Source organism: Sinocyclocheilus anshuiensis, unplaced genomic scaffold, assembly GCF_001515605.1.
Source record: "Sinocyclocheilus anshuiensis isolate Anshui unplaced genomic scaffold, SAMN03320099.WGS_v1.1 scaffold3649, whole genome shotgun sequence".
NCBI classification, from domain to species: domain Eukaryota; kingdom Metazoa; phylum Chordata; class Actinopteri; order Cypriniformes; family Cyprinidae; genus Sinocyclocheilus; species Sinocyclocheilus anshuiensis.
This window is the reverse complement of record NW_015556008.1, coordinates 47350-57799: the sequence shown is the minus strand read 5'-3', so window position 1 is coordinate 57799 and position 10450 is coordinate 47350. Positions and strand designations below refer to the sequence as shown.

General features: G+C 34.2%; 1 pseudogene; it reads left to right on the top strand.

Moving 5' to 3' along the window:
* The window catches only part of LOC107676141 (gastrula zinc finger protein XlCGF57.1-like), an 18731-nt pseudogene that overhangs the window by 2306 nt on the left and 5975 nt on the right, over window positions 1-10450 (top strand).

Genomic DNA, 10450 nt, shown 5'->3' with positions numbered 1-10450 from the left:
CTGTTACACCAAATACACAAAATAATGATCTTTAAAAAAGCATCATATGACCCCTTTAATACGGCCCTGCTCATAAGTACTTGGTACATTATCAGCGCAGCGAGAGACGTTCAAACTAATATCCCGTAATTTACGTCTCTTTGATGATTGGTTGATATCAGAAGGGAGATACATTCGCGATAGAAAAGCGGCACTTTCCAACTTCATTAACATGTTATGGTATTAAAGCTGTGAAATTACGACAGTGCACCACGACAGTGCACCACGGAGCAGGAGTCAGATTTTATTTATCATGTGAGGAGAGTGAGTCGAGCTGACTGACAAGAGTGAGGTGAGAAAGACAAGACGATGGCAGAATATTGCTTAGAAAGGAAATGCAAAATATGCCTGTTTGGCAATATTTTAGATTTTGAAAAGCCTATTGACTAAACGAACAATTGCTTAACGCCAAATTGCGGCAATTCAATTGCCGTAATTTGAAAGTGAAAGTAAAACACGCACGGCGCTTTTTCAAGCTATTTGAAAGCCAAGAAATCCGAGGAAAAGAGGGAAAACTCAAACGAACAATTGCTTAACGCTGAATTTGAAAGTGAAAGTAAAATGCGCACGGCACTTTTACAAGCCATTTGAAAGCGAAGAAAAGAGGGAAACTCAAACGAACTAATCTTTGTCCATTAATTTATTTGGCAGATAAAAATAAGAATATATGTATAAAATGTTAAAAATAGATTGATTCACTGACAACACAGAGCAATATAAAACATGAATTAGTTTTAAAAACAAATTAAGTAACATAAATGCATAAAATGCGTGAAAACATGAATAATTAATTTTTTATTTTGGCAGATCTGCTCCTCCTACCACATAACAATTCACCTTCACTGAAGCTCCTCCCCCAGCAGATCAACAATAAATGCTGGAATATTTTCCCATCAGTCTACAAGTGAAGAAGAAAGAGTTTAAGAGAACATGAGTGATCCAGAACCCTGCAGAATAAAACATGAAGATACTGAAGAACAAAGAGGTTGGTGTTTATTCTTGATTCTATATTATTGCTGAAGAACAGCAGTTTATCAGATTAGTTTTGCAGTGTTTTAGAAAACAATAGGAGCTGTGAAATAACAGTTATAGTAAAAATAAAATACAAGACACTTTCCATGAACTGATTACAAATGGAACCTGACACTTGAATTTCTTATTGTTTTCTTTAAAAAAAAAAAAAGATCAGTGAAAAGAGGTTTAAGAAACATACTGATTATCTATATCAGGAACTCTGACTAAATACTATCTAACTTTATTTTATTTATATTTATTTTATATATGGTTCACAATTTTTTTGTAACCATGTTACTAAACTTTTAAACATCTTACACCTCAGGACTTGTAAATATTTTACAATCACACAACTGTCATTTTATTAATTTCTAGAAATGAACATAAAATATCAAAATAAAACAATGCATCAAATAAATAAACTTTGCTAGAATGGGTAACGGGCCTGCACATTTAGTGTAAATGGTGTAAATGAACCAAATTCTCATTTGTAGTTACTGATGAACTTGGTTGGTTTTTGTTAGGTTTTTTTTTTTTTATTATTATAAGAAAGATAATTAAGTTATTTATTCATGGTAACAGAATTGATAAATGCACTCAATACTATACAAATGTTTGTATGCAGTTGTCTACTTTTTTTTTATTTTTTTTTTTATTACATCAGGGTTCACTTTTATGTCCTTTTCCTTCATATTTCTCTCTTTGGTTATTTATGATTTACTGAAAATATAAGCTTTTCACTGTCATTTTAGACTTGATCAAAGAGAAGGAGGAGACTGAAGACCTGAGTGAAGCAGATGAGAAACATGTCAAATCCTTGAGTCACTCACAGACTGAGAACATTTTTTCCCTAAAAAGATCCCAAAAATCTTTAACCTGCCTTCAGTGTGGGAAGAGTTTCACACGTAAAGGAAACCTTAATGAACACATGAATATTCACACTGGAGAGAAGCCTCACGCATGTGATCAGTGTGGAAAGAGTTTCAGACATAAAAGAAACCTTAATGATCACATGAAAATTCACACTGGAGAAAAGCTGCACACATGTGATCAGTGCGGGAAGAGTTTTACACGTTCTAGGTCTTTTAAATTACATGTGCTCTCTCATTCTGGAGAAAGACCATATAACTGTGATCAGTGTGGTAAAAACTTTTCTCTGGCAAATTCCCTGAAGAACCACCTGAAAGTTCATTCAGAGGTGAAGCCTCACCTGTGTTCTTTGTGTGGAAAGAGTTTTAGTCAGCTGGGTCTTTTAACACAACACCAGAAAAGACACAGCGGTGTGAAGAATCATTTGTGCTTTTATTGTGGGAAGACCTTTATTACAGCTGATGAATTGAAACAGCACCAGAGGATCCACACTGGATTAAAACCTTACAAGTGTTCACACTGTGACAAGAGCTTCAATCATCCAGGAAGCTTGAAAGCACACGAGAGAATCCACACTGGAGAGAAGCCGTATCACTGCCATCCATGTGGGAAAAGTTTCACTCATTGTAGTTCTCTGCTGAGTCATAAAAAAAACAAATGTCTGAAATAAAGTCTGAATTTATGTAAAGATCCAGCTCTTGCAAGTGCAATGCTGCATCTTCACCAAATGTGACCCAGTCATTTTGCTTGATTAATTTAGTAATCATTGTTTTTTTTGTATTATATACAATAGTTATGTTGCATTATGAAGGAATTATTATTATTATTATTATTTAATATACAAGTACATGTTCCTGTGCTTGTATGTTTATTTTGGGAAGCTGAAAAAGAGTAACACTTTTTAGTGGGACATGTATCTGGTATTTATTTTTAATTGTATCTTCACTGTTGTGCTTAGAAGATCTAGTTACTCCACCGCTAATGACTTATTTACTAAATGTGGATGTCATAAACAATCATGTAGCAACTGCAGCCTATTTTTTTCTTTTCCTCTATCAAGATGCTTTGGCTATCTTGTAATTCAATAAAGAGAGATACCTACCTTTAAAAAAAATTATAATTATATATATATATATATATATTATATACAGGTGCATCTAAAAAAAATTTGAATACAATTTAAAAGTTCTTTATTTTTTGTAATTTAATTAAAAAAAGCAAACTTTCTTCTCTTGATGCGCTGACTCTGGCTTCAGTCCACTCCTTGTGAAGCTCTCCCAAGTTCTTGAATCAGCCTTTCCTGACAATCTTCCCAAGGCTGCGGGGGTAGCCCTTTTCCTGAAGACGTCTGAACGTGGTGACTCTTGATGCACTGACTCCAGCTTCAGTCTACTCCTTGTGAAGCTCTCCCAAGTGTTTGAATCGGCTTTGCTTGACAGTATTCTCAAGCTTCCGGTCATCCCTGTTGCTTGTTCACCTTTTCCTACCACACTTCTTCCTTCCAGTCAACTTTCTATGAATATATTTCGATACAGCACTCTGTGAACAGCCAGCCCTTTCAGCGATGACCTTCTGTGGCTTACTCTCCTTGTGGAGGGTGTCGATGATCTTCTTCTGGACAACTGTCCAGTCAGTAGTCTTCCCCATAACTCTGGTTGCATGTTCTAAACTAGCCCAGGAGGTACCCAGTATTTATACTCAAAATTAATTAACTAATCAAGCTCAAAATGGAATATTCTAATTTTTCCAACTTTTGGAAAATGTAACTTTTCCATGATGTTCTAATTTTTTTTTAGATGCACCTGTATTTCCCTGAAGGTATGTTCCTGTTTTCACCTCATTCATTATTCTGATGTCTTCAGATCACCTGTAAACTGCCACCTAAAGCTCATTTCAATGGTGTCAACAGACTGAGACAAACTACACCATTATCTTAAATGTCTTAACTGATGTTTCATGTAAAATGAACAAAAACTCATTAAATTTAGTTAAATCTTTAAATAAAGTTAAATGAAGTTGAAGAACTCAATTGGAGTGTTTTATATTTTTTGCATACAAATTTTTACACATTTCTGAATTTGTATGTTCCTGTTTTTATCCTGACATATATTTATTTGGATGTTTTTCATTATGGTATTTTATATATATATATATTTATATTTCTAGTTCTTTGTCCATAGGTCAAGGCAGAAAAGGGGTTTCAATCATAAAGTGTAGTAGACCTTGATTTAAAAAATAAAATAAAAAATTGTTTCCCATATAGGCCTATTAGAATGCGCCCCGTTTAATTTTTTCTGAACAAAAAAAGAACTACTTTTTTTTTAACCATGATTTACAGAAGACACCCACTAAAATCTACTGTTATTTGTTTATATTTAACAAATATTATTTTAGTATTGAATATTCTACACATAACATTAAACATGGCCTATAGGCCAGACATTTTAAATATTAAAATCTGTTTTATGTGCGCAATTAATGTTTGCGGGAGGACCGCTTTAAATGTGAAACGTACAAATAAGCATGTATACAACATATTGTTTATATATAGGCCTATATAAATGTGTATTTTATTTTATTTTCGATAAAATAGAGGGGGGAAAGAAAACCTTTGGTGAATATACACGGGAACATGAATAGGCTACTGAGGTTGGTGTTTTTTCTTGTTTCTTCATTACTGATGCAGGAGAAGAAAAAAACTGTTAATCAGATTTAGTGGTTGTAGCAAAATGCCATGAAATGACAGTTAAAGTAAAACACTTTCTATGAGCCTGAACTATTCTTCAGTAGAGGTTTAAGAAACATTGATATGGACAACATCAGGAACTCTGATTAAATAGCTTAATAGGCTATGTCCCTTTTTTTCCCCTCGTTTTCTTTTCAGGAGTAGGTTAGGCCTAGCTACATGGGTTAAGTCCAGCTCTGTCGATTTGAATGGAGAGAAATCAAAACCAATGAAATCTGACAACAAATGTCTGGTTAAGGTGCTTTCGCACCGCGTAGTTCTAGCCAGCAGGGTGTTTCTAGGGAACCCTCGGGCGGTTTTCCTGGTTGTATTCGCACCAGCAGCAGGAACTCTGAAGCGGCCGACTGCGCCGCCTTTATTCGCGGCATTTACTTTTGTGGCGACAGCTGGGGAGCGCTGATGGTGGGAAGTGGCGTATATTCCGGAAGTGATACGGATGAAAGGAGGGTGATATGGTTAATGCAGATAGTAGCGGCAAAGCAAGCAATGAACTGTGGAACATATCCTATTACACTGCGAAGCATACGAAAAAGAAAGAATGCGATTAATAGAAGAATTAAGTTTGTTGAATATTGAAAGTATAACAATTAAGACAAATGCACCTTTTAAGTGGGTTTGCCAACCGCCATTAAAAAAGAAAAGAAGAAGAAGCAAGCAAGCAAGCAATGAATAGAACTCAGAGGGAAAAAAAAAAAGTTGGGGACAAATCTCAGAAGCGGGCAATGAAAAGGGAAATCACCAGGCAAGGAGGAAAGAGGAATATAAGGTAGGGTAAGTTAGACTGAGTACATTTGAGACATGTATACAGTTTAAACACCTTAAATAACTTGCGTACATAAGAACCCCGAGCCGTGATTTTTGCTCCACACATGCGTATTAGTGTTCTCTTTGATCGTGGGAAATTTGAAATGTGTGCGTCTTTCCACTCCGAAGATATCGGCAAATGTTTTTTTTTTTTCAAGGTGAGATTTTCATTTCACCATGTCCCTTCCACAATGAATAGCTTATTATTCTTCTGTTATGATTGTTAAACTTAACGTATATCATTGCAAACGTTACTCTGTGCTCTAAAAATAGACATATTTTATGACATTGTGCCATGCAAGGTCTTTGCATAATATAGAGTGGGGTACTGTTGAGACACAGTGTATCAACTGTACCCGGATTGGTGTCCTATTGCTTCACATGCTGTTTAGTTGTACAGTGTTATGATAATAAGATAAAAGTCACATTTACACATATGCTACGCAAATTCAGTTTAAAAAATGATATTTGTGATATTTCAACTGTGTCTATACATATTTTCTAACATGAATGTTACAAGTATTACATAGCATTTTAAGAAATATACAAGGTGGTAAAGTGGATACAGTTGAGCCACCCTTTATAGGTTGCTATGTACTGTATACAGTAACAGTTCAATCATAGAAAATAAAATGCATATTTAGAGGTTGCGTGTGTTTGTGTACTGGTATTACATTATGGGGACCAAATGTCCCCACAAATATAGTAATACCAGTAAATTATAACCTTATGGGAATATTTTTTTAGGTCCCCATGATGAAACAAGCTTATAAATCATACAGAATGATTGAAAATGTAAAAATGCAGAAAGTTTTGAGTGATGCGTATGGTTTAGGGGTAGGGTTATAGAATATATAGGCATGTATATTGTTATTTTTTACTGTTATGTTTACATTTGTACTGTTTGCCATATATTTTCTAGTGTTAAATATTTGTTCCTATTTTGTTTAACTGAATCTGAATTAAATAAAGCAAATAAATACATTTATTTTTAAACTGCAATTATTTAAAACTGTAATTTTGTAATTTATTACTTTTGCAATAAATGGTTAGCCAGCTTTAGAGCATTAAGAATGGGTGTCTCAACTGTACCATGGTACTGTTTCAACTGTACACCATATGGGTACAGTTGAGACAAAAATGCACCTTATGTTTATGAGCTAATTGTGGAAAATATAAACTACTTATGGCTATTATCAATTTATGATATTTTAATACACAAGCAAAATAAATATCATGTGAAAAATCACTTCATTTCAGCTTCTAGTTTTTGTGTAGTGATGAAAAAAGCAGAAAGTGTCTCTACTGTACTCAGTCTATCTACTGCTGAAGCTGGTTTCTGAGTCAGTTAACCCTTTGCAACTAACAAAAACACTTAACAAAACTATAGGGGCGATTGAAAGTATTAAGATATTGAGGAATGGTAAATTGATGTTGTTTTGTAAAGATAGTAGGCAACAAATGCCAACATGGCACTGGGAATAAAATCTCCAATCTCTGTAATTGTGGAGGAGATCACAGTGCAGGATATAGAGAATGTTTAGTGAGGAAGAATGCAGTGAAAGTCCAAAATGTGAGAATGGATGAAGGAGTTTCATATGCCCAGGCTCTGAAGAAAGTAAAACAGACACAAGGTTACAAAAACTAGTTTATAGTTAAGATTAACTATATTTAGGTTCATATGAACATATTATGCTGCTGCATGGTAGTTATATGTATTTGTTTTAATGTATTATTGATGTTTTATTAATCTCGGATTGTGAGAAAATTGTTACAGCAGTTTTATAGTCTTTCAGCATATATCCCAAGTAATGTGTTTACTACAAACACTTCTCTGCTGATGATCCTGTAAGGCTTGTTTAACAGCTCTATTAACAGCTGCTGAAATGTCTCTGTATTGCATGTCAGTAGTTCCTGTTTTCACCTCATTCATTATGCTGATGCCTTCAGATCACCTGTAAACTGCCACTTAAAGCTGGTGTCAACAGACTAAAGCAAACTACATGATCACCACTTTTGATATGTATAGTTCATTTTTCAGTCTATTATAAATCACGTTTCATGTAAAAAGAACTGCAAACTAAAACCCAGTTAACAAAGATTAATCTAAATGTGTTAGTTGTTGCTTACAAATCTGTAAATTAATTTAACCATCTGTATTCCTTAGTTACATTTTTAAAATTATTATTATTTTATTTGAATTCTTTTAATTGTGGTATTTATTCATATTTTCCCCCCATATTTCTTTGTCCATTCAATTATTTGGCAGATAAAAATAAAAATAAATGTATAAAATGTAAAAAAAAATACATAGATTCACTGGCATAACATCAAACATTAATTTGTTTTAAAAACAAATTCAGTAACTTTAAGTTTTGATATAGATAGACATAAAACATAAATGCATAAAATGGGTGAAAACATGAATAATAAATTTTTTATTTTGGCAGATCTGCTCCTACCACATAACAATTAATCTTCACTGAAGCTCCTCCCCCAGCAGATCAGCAATAAATGCTGGAATATTTTCCCATCAGCCTACAAGTGAAGAAGAAAGAGTTTAAGAAAGAACAGTAAGAACATGAGTGATCCAGAACCCTGCAGAATAAAACATGAAGATACCGAAGAACAAATAGGTTGGTGTTTATCCTTGATTCTATATTAATGATGCTGAAGTACAGCAGTTTATCAGATTAGTGTTGTGTTAAAAAACAAAACAAACAAAAAAAAAAAACTATAGGAGCTGTGAAATAACACAGTTAAAGTAAAAATAAAATACAAGACACTTTCCATGAACTGGTTACAAAATGGAACCTGACACTTTTTTGTTTTCAAGAAGCATGTTTTTAAGAAACATTCATAATGATAATCAACATCAGGAACTCTAGCTAAATACTATTCAAGTTGTTTTATTTTATTTATATGTATTTTATATCTGGTTCACAATTTTTGCAACTATGTTACTAAACTTTAAAACATCTTTCAGGATTTGTAAATATTTTACAATCACTTGACTGTGATTTTATTAATTTCTAGAAATGAACATAAAATATCAAAATTACAGTTTTTTTCAATTGCTATGACAATTTTTTTCAATTCTCCTAACAATTTTCCTAAACTCTTAACACACCAACACACTTACAACACACAACTGGCAAACGGGTAATTTTATGCTCAAAATCACACGTTGTAAACTAAACTCCAACACTAATTTTCAAAATACAATAATACACGAACACAATACACTATGACTACCAAAACACTGCAAGCATGTCTCAAAATCCAATAATTATTCCAAAACACTAACACATGTTCTCTTCCAATAGGAACATTTAGTCAATCATAGCACAGTGTCATAAAAACACTAACATCAGACAGAATTACAGAAACGGCATTATTTTATATGTCAGGTCTGCCCTTATTTAATAGACAGTATAATGTATTGTTCATAGATTGTGTTTTGCACTGCAGTTTCTTTTGAAGCCTCTCTCGTTTTGTTGGGTTTAGTAAATGCATGCATTTTGTTTCTTCTGCTGCAGATATTCAATACAAAAAATGAATGACCCATCTCAGAGTAGCTTTGTAGTAGGCTTGCCGATATATAGGCTAAAGTGAGTTTGACGTTGTATTTTGTTGTTGCATTCAAGCAATTGAGCCTAACTGCCGCTAATTCTAAAGTGAAAGTAAAATGCGCACGCCGCTTTTACAAGCTAGTTAAAAGCGACGGAAAGCGAGGATAAGAGGGAAAATTGAAACTAACAATTGCTTTACGCCGAATTGCCGCTATTTCAAAGTGAAAGTAAAATGCGCACGCCGCTTTTACAAGCTATTTATATATAGGCTAAAGTGAGTTTGACGTTGTATTTTGTTGTTGCATTCAAGCAATTGACGGCGAACTGCCGCTAATTCAAAAGTGAAAGTAAAATGAGCACGGCGCTTTTAACCTATTTAAAAGCGATGGAAAGCGAGGAAAAGAGGGAAAATTCAAACGAACTAAAAACGAACAATTGCTTTACTCCGAATTGCCGCTATTTGAAAGTGAAAGTAAAAGTAAAACGCGCGCACAGCTTTTACAAGCTATTTAAAAGCGAAGGAAAGCGAGGAAAAGAAGGAACGCCCCGCGGTGATCCCGGTATTACCGGTGTTGTCACACGTCGATTAACCGGTGGGAAAATTTCCTCACAGTCACAACCCTACTTTGTAGAATGTATGGTTTATGAAAAAGAAGACAGACAGAATTGCTGCTGTAAAAGGTTTATTTGCAACAGGACATTACTGCAAGATAACAAAAATATGCACTATAGTTGCCATTTATTATGGAAAATTTAAAATATATAAACCGAAAAAGCCACAGAAGAATATAAAAATAAATTTTAAAAAGTCGTCATCTAATCTGCCCAGTAGGGCTGCACGATAAATCGAAATGGAATCGAGATCGCGATTCGACAGAAGCTGCGATTGTCATGCGTATCTTTCAGTGAAGCACGGTTCTGTGATCAGCAGTAAATCTTCATCCAAAGGCCAGAGCATCCAAAGGCCAGAGGGCGCTCTCGCACTGAAACTCCAAGTACGCCTGGCAGAAGAAACCCAGAAAATGCCTATGGCTGCAGCTGAATAAACAGAAGATTCAACTGCTTTCATTGATTCAAGGTGACTAATAAACACACGACTATGGCAATATACGGTTTATCTGAACTCTTCTTATAATTTTCATTAAAATAAAGTATATTTATAATGCAATGCCTTTATCACTGCTTAAATACTATGAAATATGTTGCGTGCCTTATTCTGTGTAAGAAGCCACATCATCTCACAGAAGGATTTATTTCAAACACTCGACTGACGTTATGAAGTGAGTTTGGAGTAAAAATATGTTATTAAATGTGGTATTTTCACATGCTTTCAGATGGAGCAGCATTTACTTCACAGAGCCGTAGTTCACTGAGAAGCTATGCAAACAGCTGTCATTATCGCGAA